At 34.4% G+C, this 18,244-nt stretch overlaps 1 protein-coding gene and 1 non-coding gene across 8 annotated transcripts in view; one reads left to right on the forward strand and one right to left on the reverse strand.

Moving 5' to 3' along the window:
- The window catches only part of LOC129005593 (RNA binding protein fox-1 homolog 3), a 273,760-nt gene that overhangs the window by 173,984 nt on the left and 81,532 nt on the right, over nt 1-18,244 (reverse strand). The window lies entirely within an intron of this gene.
- On the forward strand, nt 4,902-4,973 carry Trnae-cuc (transfer RNA glutamic acid (anticodon CUC)). The gene has a single exon. It is a non-coding gene; the product is annotated as a tRNA-Glu (tRNA).

Here is an 18,244-nt window from a genome sequence, read left to right on the forward strand (position 1 = left end):
GTAATTTACAATATTTTTTAGACATAAATTTTGAAATAACTAACCTCTTAAAAATCTTTACGCTACTGTTGCACTGCGAAATTAAGTTTTTCAAACTTGTATTAAGGCTAAATCCGATTATGGAGATACAAAAGACTCACTAGGGTTGAATCCGTAGCGTTGTCGCAACAAAGGGCTTTTTATACATTTAAACACAATATTTTCCAATAAAGAAATTTCATTAGCAATACTTCCGATTTAGGACCAAATAAGATATTTTAAGATGTTGCGTAGGCCTGCCGTTAGTGACCCACCATCCATCTAATCACTACATTAGGTATATGGAAAGTTCCCTTAGGAATTACGACCTTAAAGGGCAATTTATGAAATAATGGATAGTTTTGCGCGATGTTTCTCGTCATGACGAACATTTTAAGTATATGGTTTATGAGGGTGTTACTTGTAGTTTTCTCAAAAGTTCATGGCTACTTTCGAATTAATATATGGATTTTAACTATGTAACTTGGCAGTTTGGGTAAAAGTTTTTTACCCTCAACAAAGCAATAAACAAAATTTACATTCTGTGATGGAGTTGAGTTATGAAACTCAATGTATTGACTTTTCAATCTGTTTAGCTAACAACGTAACTGCAAGCTTCAAGGAAACTAAACGCAAAAACCTTCATAGAAGAGACAAAATTGTTAAAACTTCGCATTTTGTTGGGCGAAACGATTTAATCTCAACAAAATACGTTTGTTATGATGCACAACTAATTACGAAAATATAATTAAGGATTAAGGTGATATTTTTAGGAAACGAGAGCTATGCACATATGGTTGTGCTTAATTTGTTAAAATATAACGATCCATTTGATGTGTGATTTCGAACGGATATTGGTTTCTATTACGAACAATAATATAATTAAATACTGTCTAAAATATGGCACATTATATTTTACGAATGATACGAAAGCATTTTATCATACTCATATTCAACTTGTTATCATAGTAGATTGTTTTTTTATAATTATATATTACAATTCTATAAAATGATTTCTTAACATTTTACAAGAACCATCATGGCTATTTACAACCATCGATGTATATAGATGCTTGCAAATAGCAAGAAAAAAGAAAAAAGAAATAAGGTTTTTTCCTAATATTGTGCGCGCGAACGATACTCATATCATAGTATAGGATTAAAAAATAACAAGTTTTCAAGTAAATATTTATTGATTAAGTCACAAATAATAATAAATACCTAAGATTTTTTTAGTTGTTTTGAAATAATTTTATTATTAAATATTACTTTATAAACCTAAACGTATTTTTTATTTGTTTTTTTTATATTGTAAAAACTTTTGCTAGCGTTTCATTTCATATTATAGTAAATAAAGTTGAAGTAAAACAGAATTTTAGACACAAAAAATTGACAGCGTTGCTGAAATATTTTGAATCCCCTAACCAACAGCATGTGAAAAGCTCGACTGTTTTTCAATTCAGTGTTTCTAGCAGACATTGTGATATTCGGGTTATCATTGTGACGGTCGCAATTGTAAAGAGGCACAATCTTTCTACCATTGTGATTGTATTCGCATTTCCCAGTACAGCCGCACGACCTGACACACGACGTATACAATTACTGTGTAACATCAAATATATACTAATTTGTCCACATATATACTTTGGTTGACTATAATCATTGACTATTGGATACTGAAGTAGACTTCCCATCTATATGGACCAGCTGTAGCAAATTTTTTATTAAAAAAGAACGTAGTTGTGTGAGCCAGTCACAGAATGCGCTACTGTCTAAAATTGCATTTTATACCTTATTTTTTGTTGCTGACCAAGTTGATGGGCCATAACAGTTGCTATAACTCATCATAAGTTATTCCCTATGTACACTTACCACTTTAAAATGAGATTGCATTACACAGCGGTAGGACCAATGAACGATGAGTGCATTCGTTGTGGCGCATTGCGCATATTTTATTTGGTCAAATTGTGGCGTGAGGCTGAACCTTTATTTATTTGAAAAACCCAGTGTTTACCCATGGTCAACTTTATATTGCGTTCAGCCAGGTAGAGCGGTCAGATGATGTTTAAATAGTATGTACTATAACCAAATGAAGACAAAGAAATCGACAAAAATGGATACTATCATACTATACAACAAATGCTGTTTTCACGAGAGATTTTGTTATAGAATTAGAATTTTACAATTTGGATGATGACATTCATCACTATGTGTTTTTCTAAGTGAATCCGTCTATATTCAAAGAAATCTATTTAGGTTTAATTAATAGTCATAAATATTATTATTGGAACATGTTTCTTAGTTGTAGTATGATTAGAAAGTGTATATACTGCATGTTCTTTGGAATTTTTATTTTAAACAGATCATACATCAAAATGCATTATGCAGGTATGTACAAACAACAACTTTTATACATCTTGAAATATTCAAATGTTTCACGATAATTCAAGGTTGGGTAACCCATGAGGCTAATAATTTGTTCAAAATAGTTACTAGAATATAGGGGCTATTGCCCCTACAAGCCACTAGTTGTTGATGTACATACTAAATTTGTATCAAAGTCGTTGGGGCCATTCTCGAGAATATATGATTTTCCCGGTATTTTATGGGTTTTATGGGAAAATCACAACTGAAAAACAAATTTCGAAAAAACGAAAAAAACGCCTGGAGATACTATGGATTAGTACCTATATACCAAATTTAATACAAATCGGACAACGGGTGTGGTCTGTAGCTCTGTCCACAACCATACACACGGACACACGGACCGGACACACAACAAGTCATAACTTCGAAAACTACTGTTGTGAGTTCAGGGGGACCCAAAACGGATATATCTCTAAAACTCAAACTCGAAAATTTTGACGAAAACAATACTTTCTCCATACCACTATGTATAGGGGGAGAATGTAAAAAAATAACATGGACCTTATGGGTGGCCATGCAGGTGACGAAACATAAACAGAAAATCATAGAAGAAATTCTAATCACATAGATTTTCCATTTATTATTTATAGTGTGGGGTGAATATAGAGAAGTTTGCAGAATAGATACTTTTGGTCGAGTTTTCGACCATAGGGTTACCTCTAGTTCTATTTCAATTTTACTTAACAAAGGTTTGCAATTTATTTAATAGCTGTTTGAAAAATATTTATTGCGATAAAAATAATGCATAGATTATAATGAACCTGATGAGCTAATACATCATGCTCACATAGTGTATTTTGTTGATTTTGCATATTGTCTAAAACGAGTTTTCCTAGTTTATTTGAACAGCCATTAACATACTGCCCAAAAACTTCAAACCAACATTCAAAAATTGTGGAAAACTGTATGTATTTAAAAGATTTAAAGAAATGAACGAATGTACTGTATATCGTTGTAAAATTTGGCAGCTAATGTATACTTTAAAAAACACATAAAACACTAAAACTATTACCAGCAAGTTTTACTACAGTTGGTAAAAACAGATTATATTATAAAGGTACATTTTTATTTACGAGACAACATTATTGAGCTATTCTGAGGGAACACTACCAGCAGAAAGGAAACGAATTGCAGCAAAGTAGCGATAGAACTTCATGTTCCTATGTCAATGGTCCCGGCGAGGCCATTGCTAACTGACGTGTTCTCCCTTGGAATACGTAACGTTGCCAAGGAAAGAGCTGTGGTGGAGCCTATGACAAGGTTTGGTGCATGTAAAAAATGACTACGTAATATTTAGCAGTAAATACAAACTTTAAAGATAAGTATACAGACATAAAGAGTACTTTATTTAATTGTATTCAATTATTACAATTTCGCTAACTCTCTACTAAAGGATAAGATTCTATACAACATATTTTTTAAGCAGAAATTTACTTGAGTTATCCTGGAAACGTGTTGAGGACGGAGAACAGCGAATAAGCATGGAGAACATCTTAAACTAAACCCATTTATTTAAATAACTGTACGTAATAACTTGAGTTTAATAGATGTATATCATCATATATGAAGCATATTCCTCATCTAAAATGACAACAGACATAAACTGATATTCGACTATATTATGTTGTAGTGTCTCTGTCCTCAATCGCTCCAGTGGATTCAACACAGATGACAAGGTGTTGATGCCAAAAGGTAATCATGCTGCAGTCACAAACAAAGAAAAACACTATACTGTACGACCATTCAAGGTTCAGTTTATTAGTTTTCGAGTCAATTTTTGACGCAAACTTAAGGTTTTATAAAAAAAAACCACTCAGTCCAAAACTGGAATTAATTTAAGGAAACCCGCATTATTGCATATAGAACACGAAAGGATCAGATTGGATACTGTCGCAAATACCTGCCATTGTCTGAGATGATTTTAGATGTGCACTCGCACGCTGGCTGTATGCCAAGCGACTGACTTGAATTGACTTGAGACAAAGAATTGAGAAACGGGACGGATATAAATAGAGAGGTGAATAATTATCATTTAAACCGTTTGGTTAACATTTGCGTTAATATTAATTTGATATTATGAAAAGTTTCTTACTGTTTAACTAATCATTTTATTGTTTTTTTCTTTCCTTTAAGATCAGTTAGAAACTCTGATATACAGTGTGTATGTGTGTATAGCATTGGTTATGGAAACCCTCAAATCACATAGGCTGTCTCACTGTACTACAAAGGGAGATTTTACAAAATATAGAGCTGTAGACCAAATTATATGCACAATCTAGGAACATTTATTTCCTGTTCGGCGATTGTAATGTCATATTTTTTTATGAGATTGTTGAAATATGATTCAATAGTTTCTACGTAATTTCGTCAGTTTTTATGTTTAAAAGGCATGAGGAATATAGATAACTACAATACGTTACATACTACTCGTATTTAGGCTCTCAACACAAAAAAGCTCCGGTATGGTCTAGTGGCTAGGATACCTGGCTCTCACCCAGGAGGCTCGGGTTCGATTCCCGGTACCGGAATAAATTTTTATACGACAACAAACCTATGCATCTTTTTATATGTGACAAGTAAAGATGAATTTAACCACGAATATTCTATTAGGGCCGATTTTTAACAGACAAACCCAGCCAAGATCCTTAAGACAAATAACACCCTAATCCAAAACTGAAATAAATTTAAAATGTTTTTTTATTGATCAACACTTAACAATCTTACAATTGAATCGTTTATTGCAGAAACCCCATAACCAACATTTTTTGAAGTTGTGTGATTTCTGCATCCAACGATGTACATCATTAATCTAATAGTCAAAATCCGAAAAAGGTTGGTAATGGGGTTTCTGCAATAAACGACTTAACTGTAGTCCTAGATTAGGCAGTAATCCTATATTAGGCAGTAGTAATAGAGATCAATCAGGTAGTAGTCCTAGATTAGGCAGTGGTCCTAGATTGGGCAGTAGTAATAGAGATTAGGCAGTAATCCTAATTAGGCAGTAGTCCTAGATTAGGCAGTAGTTCTATATTAGGCAGTAGTTCTAGATTGGGCAGTAGAATAGAGATTAGGCAGTAATCCTATATTAGGCAGTAGTCCTAGATTAGGCAGTAGTCCTAGATTAGGCAGTAGTCCTAGATTAGGCAGTAGTCCTAGATTAGGCAGTAGTCCTAGATTAGGCAGTAGTCCTAGATTAGGCAGTAGTCCTAGATTAGGCAGTAGTCATAGATTAGGCAGTAGTCCTAGATTAGGCAGTAGTCCTAGATTAAGCAGTAATCCTAGATTAGGCAGTAGTTCTAGATTAGGCAGTAGTCCTAGATTGGGCAGTAGTTCTTAATTAGGCAGTAGTCCTAGATTAGGCAGTAGTCCTAGATTAGGCAGTAGTTCTTAATTAGGCAGTAGTCCTAGATTAGGCAGTAGTCATCATTTTATTGAAAGTTTCTATTACAATAATAACACCATCTGGATATGAACAAAATTATTCTAGCCATTCAAGTATTCAAACTCGTCTTCCAAAATACAGTAGTTATTTCCTATTTGTACCATATCAATGTCAAATCTAGACAATACCGTTCTCTGATGAGTAATGATTACTATACTCATACTGTTTACACATACTTACATTTAGATAAAACTATAAATTCGAGTTCATGTTCCTTAACATCATACATCCGTATGTTAAGCTATGAAATGTATGAGTAATAAAATAAATTAACTACCAAGATAGCAATGGACTAAGCTAGACTGTACCGAAATTGATAGTTAGAAATTTAACGCTTTATTATACTCTACACCAATAAGCTGTGACATTCGTCTCGTTAACTTGACATTAGTGTTATTAGCTACAGACTAATAACTGTGCATTCTATTGAACGATATCCCATACCATTGTTACTCATCCTCCATGGCAATGAGATGATAGTGTCACGAATAGTCCTAGATTAGGCAGTAGTCCTAGATTAGGCAGTAGTCCTAGATTAGGCAGTAGTCCTAGATTAGGCAGTAGTCCTAGATTAGGCAGTAGTTCTAGATTAGGCAGTAGTCCTAGATTAGGCAGTAGTTCTAGATTAGGCAGTAGTCCTAGATTAGGCAGTAGTCCTAGATTAGGCAGTAGTCCTAGATTAGGCAGTAGTCCTAGGTTAGGCAGTAGTCCTAGATTAGGCAGTAGTCCTAGATTTGGCAGTAGTCATAGATTAGGCAGTAGTCCTAGATTAGGCAGTAGTCCTAGATTAGGCAGTAGTCCTAGATTAGGCAGTAACGAGCCTACCATAATATCGAGTAATGATCGAGTAACTCTTGTATTGTTGTTTCTTTTAGTGGACATGTTAAAGGGGAATGGATACAACTTACGAAATTATCAGGGAAAATAAATATTACATCTTAACAGATCAGCGAATCGTCATAGCGTCTGACAGTTTGGCAAATTGCATCTCCTCTGTAGTCAAAATAACGACAAGCTACCCTCAGGAGTTTCCTATTATCGTTCAGTGAAACCACTCTTCAAATCATTTTATTGAAAGTTTCTATTACAATAATAACACCATCTGGATATGAACAAAATTATTCTAGCCATTCAAGTATTCAAACCCGTCTTCCAAAATACAGTAGTTATTTCCTATTTGTACCATATCAATGTCAAATCTAGACAATACCGTTCTCTGATGAGTAATGATTACTATACTCATACTGTTTACACATACTTACATTTAGATAAAACTATAAATTCGAGTTCATGTTCCTTAACATCATACATCCGTATGTTAAGCTATGAAATGTATGAGTAATAAAATAAATTAACTACCAAGATAGCAATGGACTAAGCTAGACTGTACCGAAATTGATAGTTAGAAATTTAACGCTTTATTATACTCTACACCAATAAGCTGTGACATTCGTCTCGTTAACTTGACATTAGTGTTATTAGCTACAGACTAATAACTGTGCATTCTATTGAACGATATCCCATAACATTGTTACTCATCCTCCATGGCAATGAGATGATAGTGTCACGAATCATCCAACCACATCTACATGACCAGAGTATAATATGTCGTTTAATCATCGTAATAACGATCATTGTTGACAATGTCGAATGTGCATTTACTAGCTGTTGCCCGTCGGCATTGTAGGCTACGACATACTTTTGGGTTTTTACTATTATGAACCCGCTAAAGTTGTGACTTCGCCGTGGGTTAAAATTACATTTTGCATTTAGTACATGTTATTCAGGAATAAATTAATTTGTATATACCCTAATCACCTAAGCTAGTTAAACATATGGATGGGACTACTGAAATTAAACTAAGGGAGAACTACCGTACTTCATTTGAAAAACTAACGGCCTTCTACCAAGAACTTCGAATTACTCTCTCTGAAACGACCAACATGGTACATGGTTTTTTTCCGAAAATACTATTCCTGTTCAATTTCGTTTCACTATTAATCCAAATTTGTCAATGGTAAAGTTGGTTTTCTCGTGAGCTTATTCAAAATTGTTAGATAGTCTATCTTCAATAAGCTACTTGGTGCATAATAAACTTTATTTTGTGACATACCGTAAATGTAGCCTAAACTTAAGACTTTCTCTGTATTATTTGATCAGTGGGCATCATCCGATTTATTCCCTTGTACTGTGTTTAGCTCGTAGCTTAATTTAACACAGGCTATGATTCTTTGTTTTGTTTACATTTACGTCGTTATTTTGTAGCCATCATGGCAACGCATAAAGCCAATGTTAAAATTTAAAAACTTTAAATTACTTTTAAATTATATAGCCATTATCAAAAATTGAAATTAAATTAATCTAAAACTTTCAAATATTTGTCAAAACAACCTTGGTAAGTTTGGCTAAAATATGTTCAGCCGTTATTGAGTTAAAAGTGCCAGGAAGTTAGCATTGTTGTCGATCCCAAAGAGCTTCGCTTCGCTCCGCTCAATTAATAGAACAGTTTGTTTTGACTGGAGAAAAAATGCAAACGAAGCATTTGATCAGCTGTTAGGATCTTATCCTGGTGAAAATTTGCTGGGAATTGGCCGAGTACGCAGGTTTGCTATAATTTATGCCTGTATTAACTTTCAACAAAAAAATCACCATTTACAACATATTTAACTACAGTTTTGCTAATGGGAAAAAAATAATACGTGAAAAGGTTTTTGAATACAAAATTTGCAGTGTTTTTTTTTAAGGTCACGGGTTTTATTATGTATTTATTGAGGAAGAAATAAACATGGGCAATAACTAATCTATCTCAATAACTCCTAAAATATGATAAAAGTGCGTACTTCAAGCACTTGTACGATATGTTTTGAAAGGCTTTTTACTAATTTAGGTATTTTTATTTTGTTAAAAATGTTGCTTTTAATAAAGTATTAAGTTTGGTAATCATGGATTTAAATGGAAACTGCCTTGTTTTGAGGAGCAAATATTAGGAAAAGGAAAATGATAACAGTTTTGACTTTTCTTTATGATTTAACTCGAAAACCATTTAGGATATTAAAGAACTTGAAATAAAAGTTTAGTTGTAAATTATTTAATTGTGCACTTAAGATTGTTCACCAAATTTAAGATATCTATGCATTGATTCAGCTCATACAGGCCAAACTAAAAAAAGCATTGTAGATTTTCACCGGAAATCGCTTTAACTTCCCCCCCCCAAACCTCCCTATGATTTCAAATTTCCTAAAACCCCGTGTTTTTGCACACCCATACAATACAGGGACCCTTATATTGACATAGTGATAATATTTTCACAGTCAGTGGTATTTGCCTTTTATAGTATAAGAAGATCTGTTTTTGATTTATAGGCTACAGCACAAAAACGGCCGACAATACTTCATATAACAATCATTTTAAATTAATAAAAATCACATCCCTCATTATAACAGATAAGATTGCTGTAACGAAAGACGATGACAAAAAGAGGCTTTGGTTGTTAGGAAGACAGATGGGAGGTAAAGAACAGCCTAATGGGTCTTTTTGGGAAGAGAAGATTTATTACTAGGACGTAATGACAGGGTTTACGTTCTTATGTGGGAAAAATACCAAATTTATAGAAAAATTAAAGAAAAATTATATGAATGTATTTACATAAGATTTATGGAAATTGATTGTATGTCTCAGAAATCATAAACCGCCAAAGTCAATATCTGATGTCAAAAACTGTGCTGTTTTGGGTTGTGCATTCTTCGTCTGGCAGAATAATATTGACGCGTCATTAATTTATTAACTAATATATAATTATTCATGTTACACGATTGATAGGCTTAGAGACATCGAATATTTGTACAAAGAGCTAAGGTTGTTTAAACAATACACAACTCATTCGTTAATATAAAACCATTTACGAACGCGTTACTTTTATCCGTCATTGCCTCATCTATTGGGATTACAGGTTTTATTGATCATGTGCTACAGATTTATAATAGTGAACATGGACGTATCTTTAAAAAACACAAACCAAAAACACGATACCGAACTAGCAAAACTATAGCAGATTGAATAGCGTAAATGAAATGGCAATTGTTTGGGTTTAGTTCCCGTGTTGTTGATGAACAGAGGCTATGTATTAGGGTTCGAAACTGGTTACTACCATGGAGAAGTTTCAATACACTTCTGGCCAGATGTTACTCTCTTGACGTCTACTGGAACAGGTGTGTAACATAACTCGCAAAGCTTTCTGGCATTACTGGTTGTATTAGGCCTACGGGATAAAGGTCTTTATTCGGAGAATATAATATCTCATATTTTGCAGAAAACATTTTATCAATGAACATCAACCTTATATGAAACATCATAAAATTAAAATGCTGATTTGGAAATTCATATACTGCACGTCAAAACGTCAAACGTCAAAATATACAATGCTAATACATAAATAACTACTCATAGCAGCAAACTTCTGCATTTAATATTTTATTATCGGTACAATCGTGGACACGGCGTAATTTTAACGATGACAGTTGTGTCGTAAACATCCCCTGCACAATTCGGACGAATGGGATTTGACATCGAAAATGCATTTAATATTGCAGGCAATAATGTCTTTATGGCTGAATACAAATCAGTGCAATATAAATGTCGAGCTCGATTCAGGATTTGACGGACTGCACGTCACAATCATCAACGTACTATCAAAATACTGTACAAAACAAAATTGAGATAAATAATTAATTGATTTCATAGCTTGCTTTGTAGATGGATTTCTTTGTATTTGAAGGAGAAAATATTACTTTAAAACGAATTGTAACAAAAGAGATTGTCAAAGATGTTCGTATAAACTTTATACGTAATTTATATTTAGAAGACACTATGTATAAGCAGTTTTACTTTTTAAAAAGTGTTATTTTGGGTTCGGGGACAGTTCATTCAACGGGGTTTTGCCTATCCTGCTCAATGAGTTTTCTATTATTAATAGGTATACATGGTTGGTAGGTCAGTAGAAAGGAAACACTCAATTAAATTTTCACTGGGTAAAGCCAGCAAAAACACTTTTATATGGCAAAAAATTCAATTTTTAGTTGGTGTGAAAATTGTACCCGGGACCCCATAGAGTAGTCATTAAAACTGCTATAAAAATTATGTAAAGAATTAATTAAATAAAAACGCCTCCGCAAAAAAAGCAACATCCTCCTGTATTGAGAGTATTGCGGGAACTTTCTGACGGCGTTTTTAACTGTGTACATCTCAAAACTCTGTTTATCCGGCAAGTCGTTTATCCGTCATTACTCTGATCGGGACGATGTCGAAGTTGGACAACGTTAAACGTGGACTACGTTAAAAGCAGACACCGCCTCCATCAGACAACGATAAAAGCAGACAACGACGAACATGGACACATTCAAATGTGTCCAAGCTTAACGTTGCACGCAAACGACGAACCTGGACACATTTATAAGTTGTCCAGGGTTGTCGTTTGCGTGCAACGTTACCCTTGGACACATTCAAATGTGTCCAAGTTTAACGTTGCATGCAAACGACGAACCTGGACAAGTTTTCAAGTTGTCCAGGGTTGTCGTTTGCGTGCAACGTTACCCTTGGACACATTCAAATGTGTCCAAGTTTAACGTTGCATGCAAACGACGAACCTGGACAAGTTTTTAAGTTGTCCAGGGGTGGCGTTGCACGACACGACGAAACTGGACACATTCAAAAGTGTCCAAGGGTAACGTTGCACACAAACGACGAACCTGGACACTTTTAGTTTTTGAATAGACTGTACACCAGGCTCATCAAATTCTCAGTCTCGCTCGGTTGGTAAACTCTGAATGAGCTTCCTAAAACAGAAATGCCGTGAATACGCCTTATTGTTACAAGGCTTCTTTCTAACACACTGTTACTAATACACTGTGTTGTAGTGACTCATAGTCCGCGAAACACATTGTACATTATAAATTCGGAAATTTAATTGCATGTTTATTTGGTCGTTGTAAATGTTTGCTGGATATTAATAAAAAATTAAAACCTATGGGACCTGGATACACCGTGTCCCAAACGGACGGTTCAAATCTACAGCTTTTGTTCAATGTACGTGTTGCTAAGTGTCGTAGAAAAGTTAATTAAGTCTCATTTTAAAACTGCCATATTTAAGTGATTTTTAGTGCCCTTCAATAGTAATTAGCTGTCCATTGTTTTTGGCACATTTGAATCTTCAAAACATACATTTGCAATATGGAGCTGCGGCTGAAATCAAAATTTGTTAATGGCTTATAGAAACGAAATATGTGGAGTGTTTTTGTCTGGGGGTTTGTCCTTGGTTTTTCAATGATTGATCAGTCGTCAACCTCTAACATGGATAAACTAACAAAATGAAGCAAACAGATGCCTTAGATTTTAACGTTTTCGTGGCGAGATAACTGCAATAGAGCAGTCAAATTGTTATGGATTATTTAATTACGGTATGTGTAAATGGATCCTGCTCGACTAAACCTGTTTCACAATGTGCAGTCTATCGTATCCTACGATCACATATCGTACCTACATAGGTTGAAATAATAAAACTGATTCGTTTGAGGATTATTTGAACAAAGCAGCAAAATAGCGGTGACACACAATGACAACATATCAGGCGTGTATTTGAGATCGTTAGTGAATCCACTACGGGTAATACTTTGCAAAACCGTTACGGAACTATAACTACACCCGCCACAACGAACCTGCAGACTAAAAGCTACTTTACTTTAGTCTGACTGTGTTGTCAATAAAATATCTCCTTAAAAATGAAATATTTATTCCCTATTACTATAACATTAGTTTAACGAGTTTTTGTGTATGCTGCTACAGGGAAGGCTGTAAGGTGTTTTTATAGTTCAATGTTGACAGTATAGTATAAATAAATACATTTTCCAAATTTGATCATACTAGTGTACCTGTTGCTCGAATTCGAGCAATTGCGAAGCATTACAGGCGACTCACGAAGATTATGGAAATACTCACGATCTATACAACAGTTAGATATAGGCCTAATCAAAATCTTTTGTAAATATCTTATCTTTTTTCAAAAAGCTTATCTTGTTTTTTTTTTTGTGATTTCTACAAATATTTTCCTCTCATAGCCGCATTAGGTTGGGTATGACAACGATTATAAATGAAAAAAAAATATTTCTATTTCTTCTACTTGGTTGTGTTCTATGACTTTTTCTGTTTCCATTGTTTGCAAATTGATTATTTCAATGATTGCTCAAGAAATCTAGAACAGTGTTAATTTAGTTTTATTTTTAGCCTATATCAAATTGTCCAGGATTTCTCGCTCTTTTCCATTGTAATAATTACACCAACCCAAGTTTTGTTTACAGATGCAATATGCCAACGAATATCACCTACGTACAATCTCCAAGAAGTGGTAAAAATGGCAGAAACCAACCCATACAATAGATATAAGTTAACTCCAAAAGAAATAATTTTAAGAGTTACGAATGGGCTTAATTTGCAATTCTTAGATTTTTCTTTCACAACAGGCCATTCCAGCTATTGGGGTGTCGGGTCACTCAGGTCAGTTCACTTTCCCGTAGTTGCGAGAGTGTGATTGACCTTCAATTTCCAACCTAAATATTGTTTTTCAACTTTACGTTGTAATCACAATAGAGAGCCACTTCAACCCATATAAAACTTAAGTTTCCGGATTGTTGATAAAACAATTTTTCTTTTATTAATTAATTTTATTTATTCATCATTTATTGGAAAATTGTTATACAAAACAATCCAAATCACTGGTTTGTATAATATTGGACACGTTTCAAATTTTACTGCAAACGTCACTTAACAAATACCATGGTGTAACGAGATAATACGTCATCTGAAAACAAATGGTGACCTGTTTAGAGTAATGTTCTTCATATCAACTTTCAATTTTATCTTTACGTTATAATTTATTTACAATCAGTGACGTGTTTTGAAATTACTTTTAGAACAATTCATTTAGTTACCATTTAGAACAATTTTACATATTAGTTAGTACAGATTTCTGAAACATACTAGTACTTCATCTATGCTAGTAGTCTCATCTAAAGGTACCAGTACAATCGGTACATATCTAACTCATGTCATAGACTCGCGGGTATAACTCGTTAAGGGTCAAAAAATCCGAATCAGAGTACATTATTAGTCAGTCAGTCTTAACAATGTAATATATTTGGACGATTCTGGTCAATAAACAATAACCTGATAATCTAAATAAAGTGAACCGATAATATTAGGATGAAATTATTTTTTTGTATACAGGATTCATGTAAACCAGAGGTTTACTAGTTCGATTCTAATAACTGAGCTGAGCGAAGCAAAGCGCTTTGGGATCGGCTTCAATGTAAAACTTTGTATCACTATCACACTCAATAACGGCTAAACATATTTTTGCCAAACTTACCAAGCTTTTCCGACAAATGTTTGGAAAGTTTTGAACGAAACAATCTCAATTTCTAATAATGCCTATATTATGTAAAAGTAACTCAAATTTTTTTAAATTGTACCATTGACCTTGTGGGTAGCTATGATGGTTACAAAATGACGTAAAAGTAAATAAAACTATTAATCATACCATACCTTTACAATTGAGCCAATATACTAAATAAACATAGTAGAGAGGACAGACATTCGTCTGATGATCACAGGTCAAATAATACTGACAAATCGATATAAATAAAATTATAGTTTTCTCTGAATTATATATTTTTTTGGTTACTTTTACGTGTTATACATTAAACTAGCCGAAACAAGTCTTATCTCAATTTCTATCTGTCTGTCACGGCCCAGAAGGCATTTTACGCGGCCATCTCCGGAAAAACGAGAGTACATAAAATCAAGATTCAAATCATTTTAATGTATTCACGGGGTTAGCATGAGTGTATTTAGCCAATAAAATATAGCCTCACTACTTTAAATCATTTTTATATATTCACGGGGTTGGCGGGAGTGTCTTTAGCCATTACAAAATGGCCTCACTACTTTGTAAATATAGCTGTCACTGATATGTTTACATTATGTTGTTTACAAATATCGCAACAATTTCAATCACGTTTTGAAATAAAAGCCAAACAAAGTGACATTAAAAAAAAATTGTCCTTACATAACGGATTTAATTAATCGCAAGTGCAATAACGTGTAACCGCAAATGAAATTAAATAACTTGGCATCATCCAGGTCAGGAACCGGAGATTCTTTGTGTATCAAATTGTTCCTGATTTTTGATAACCGGGAAAAACCTTGAATCAGTGCTGTTTAGGGCTGGGAAACTTACATTTTTTTAAATCATCGTCGTCACTAGCTTACACAAATTAGGTTTCCACTCATTGACGGCGCTTACTGATTTTATATGTACTTTGCTATGGTTAAATTGTAGCAAATTCCTTAACTAATTAAATTCTGAATTTTCGTGTGTATGTCTGTTTGTGACGCATTAATGTCTTTATTACTCAGTGTTTCACGAAAAAGTCAAGAGCACTTTTGTTAATGGAAATGTCAAATTGGATAAAGTGTTCAATGGTGAGGACTACACTATCGCCGTGCGTAGAACGGGTACTTAGCTAGTTTTAAATAAACATGATTTACACGTAAAGCAAGGTATATGTTTTATAAGTTAACTACAGTTCCAGATTAATAGTTTAGTTTACCTTAAACATGATTGATTTATTTTCGTTAGACATATTTTTAATGAGATTCAGTAAGAAAACTAACCTCTTAACACTTGTATAAATATGCTCCAGACTCAAGAGCATAAAGTAAAGACCATGACTTTTTTTTTGCAAGTCCTTAAAATCAGCATTAGAAAATACATTATACAGCTGAAAATCACATCTTAGAGTCTTCGGAGTGTTTATTTGCAGTTTTATGTATACAAAAATACTTATTTCTGACAGTAGATTTATTATCAGTGGAATTCATTAGTTTTGAATGAACGTAACCTTTTTTGGCCTAACACAAAACTGTATGATGCGTCTAATTTGTAGAGGAAATCCGATGTTAAATATAGGCCAATAATCTAAAAAATATGTGATTAACCGTTACAACGTCAACTCTTAGGCCTATAATATGGTGCAGCTTTAAAAATGATAATACTGTAATGATACAATTTTTAAATGCAGAATTTTTATATTGGTAATTTTTACTGTGTCAATAATGCGAATTTATTTAGGCCTACAATGGTTTTCAATTACTTGAGATGAACGAAATACGAACGACTTGTTTTTGTGCAGTCACACAAAATGTGTGAAAATGTGCAAATAGCACCGATACTTTTTAAATAAACCTGAACTACTATTTATTTTTTATTAAGTCACGTTTGAAGATAGAAATCTACGTTTCATATTAGTTATGTATGGACAACATATACAATATTTACATGCTAATAATAAGAAAATCTGGTCTTTATACACACACTAGCTGTACCCGCGGGCTTTGCCCCGTTTAACTTCATACGTGAGCTCGGTCGCATGGCTCAATCACGTCCTGGTTGAAGTTCGTTCGCTACGCTCACTCACCTTTAGGTTGGAGCTCGTTCGCTGCGCTCACACGTCCTGGTTGAAGTTCGTTCGCTACGCTCACTCACCTTTACGGTTGGAGCTTGTTCGCTGCGCTCACTTGCCTTCAGGTTAGCTCGTTCGCTACGCTACCTCGCCTCCGGGTTGAAGTTCGTTCGCTACGCTCACTCACCTTTTGGTTTAAAATTAGGTGTTGTCAAATATTAAAAAAAATAATAGTGCTGCACTCTGTTGGTAATCCTTGTAACTTTAATGCTATTGAACATCATAGAACAGAACCAACTTGTTTAATTGAAACAGCTGTTGATTCATTAATTCCATTTAAATATGAGTACTCATTAGGTTAACATGGGAAATTCCAGAGCCACTGGGGCGGAGCCCGAGAGTCCGATCAGAATAAAAACCACTTAGTTTTCCTATTTAATGCCTAAAGAATCAGTGTACCAAATTTCAGCCTCCTAGGTAAGTGGGAAGTGGGAGAATTAGTGATGAGTGAGTGAGTGAGTCAGTCAGTCAGTCAGTCAGTCAGTCAGTCAGTGAGGGCTTTGCCTTTTATATATATAGATTCCAATCAAAAATAATTTTATGTGAAATGAAGAGGCTTGAAAACCAAACAGATATTTTTAAATAGTCGCCCTAAACTATATTACGATTGGCAACGTTAGACGTATATGTAATCTTACTAATACTGTCATGATTATTTCATTCATTTAATCCATAATTTCCGGAAAACTAAAAATAATACTAAGCTATGAAAACAGAAAAAGTATAGTTTAACTAATCTGAAAGATTGGCGACAAACATGGACAACGCAAAACAAAAGCCTGAGGGATGCATTTTCTTTATCCTAAAGGCGGTTCCAGACATGCGCCAGTCACCAAGCACGAAATATTAACGTTCAGTGATTTAGTTGTCTTGCTATTCACCGATTAAAAAGTAGACTTATACTACAAACATGTGTTGTTTTCCGAGCAAGTGTTAGTTTTTCCGTCCGTAGGGAACAGAAAATATTCGTTTACTTTTATGTATGCAAAAATACCGATTATGTGCAACACTACGTCACAGTGGTGGATAGTTGTACGAAAATGTAACCGTAAAATCTGAAAACAGCCAGCTTTATTACCTAAAACATATGGGATATTGCAGTGAATCTATCCACTAGTGTGACGTCATGAACCTTCAGCATGGCGTGTTTTTCTAGTGGGGCCTTGGTCGAAATCCCAAACAATGGACTTTGACAGGTAGAATGTACAGTCAGGTCCCTAAACAAGAGACTTAAGACAAATGTCCAGATTCGTCGTTGCACGACACGACGAGACTGGACACATTCAAATGTGTCCAAGCTTAACGTTGCACGCAAACGACGAACCTGGACACATTTATAAGTTGTCCAGGGTTGTCGTTTGCGTGCAACGTTACCCTTGGACACATTCAAATGTGTCCAAGTTTAACGTTGCATGCAAACGACGAACCTGGACAAGTTTTTAAGTTGTCCAGGGTTGTCGTTTGCGTGCAACGTTACCCTTGGACACATTCAAATGTGTCCAGGTTTAACGTTGCATGCAAACGACGAACCTGGACAAGTTTTTAAGTTGTCCAGGGGTGGCGTTGCACGACACGACGAATCTGGACACATTCAAAAGTGTCCAAGGGTAACGTTGCACGCAAACGACAACCCTGGAAACTTAATCTGTCCAACTTTAACGTTGTCCGCGTGTGTCGTTGTCCAAGTTCGGCGCGGTCCCCTCTGATCCCGTCCATACCGGACAAACGAGGTTCTACACATTTACATTCTCGCAAATTCAAAACAAAACACTGTGTGTAAAAAAAC

The sequence above is a fragment of the Macrosteles quadrilineatus genome, unplaced genomic scaffold, assembly GCF_028750875.1.
Source record: "Macrosteles quadrilineatus isolate MER2022 unplaced genomic scaffold, UCM_ALF_1.0 Scaffold_1__1_contigs__length_201487025, whole genome shotgun sequence".
NCBI classification, from domain to species: domain Eukaryota; kingdom Metazoa; phylum Arthropoda; class Insecta; order Hemiptera; family Cicadellidae; genus Macrosteles; species Macrosteles quadrilineatus.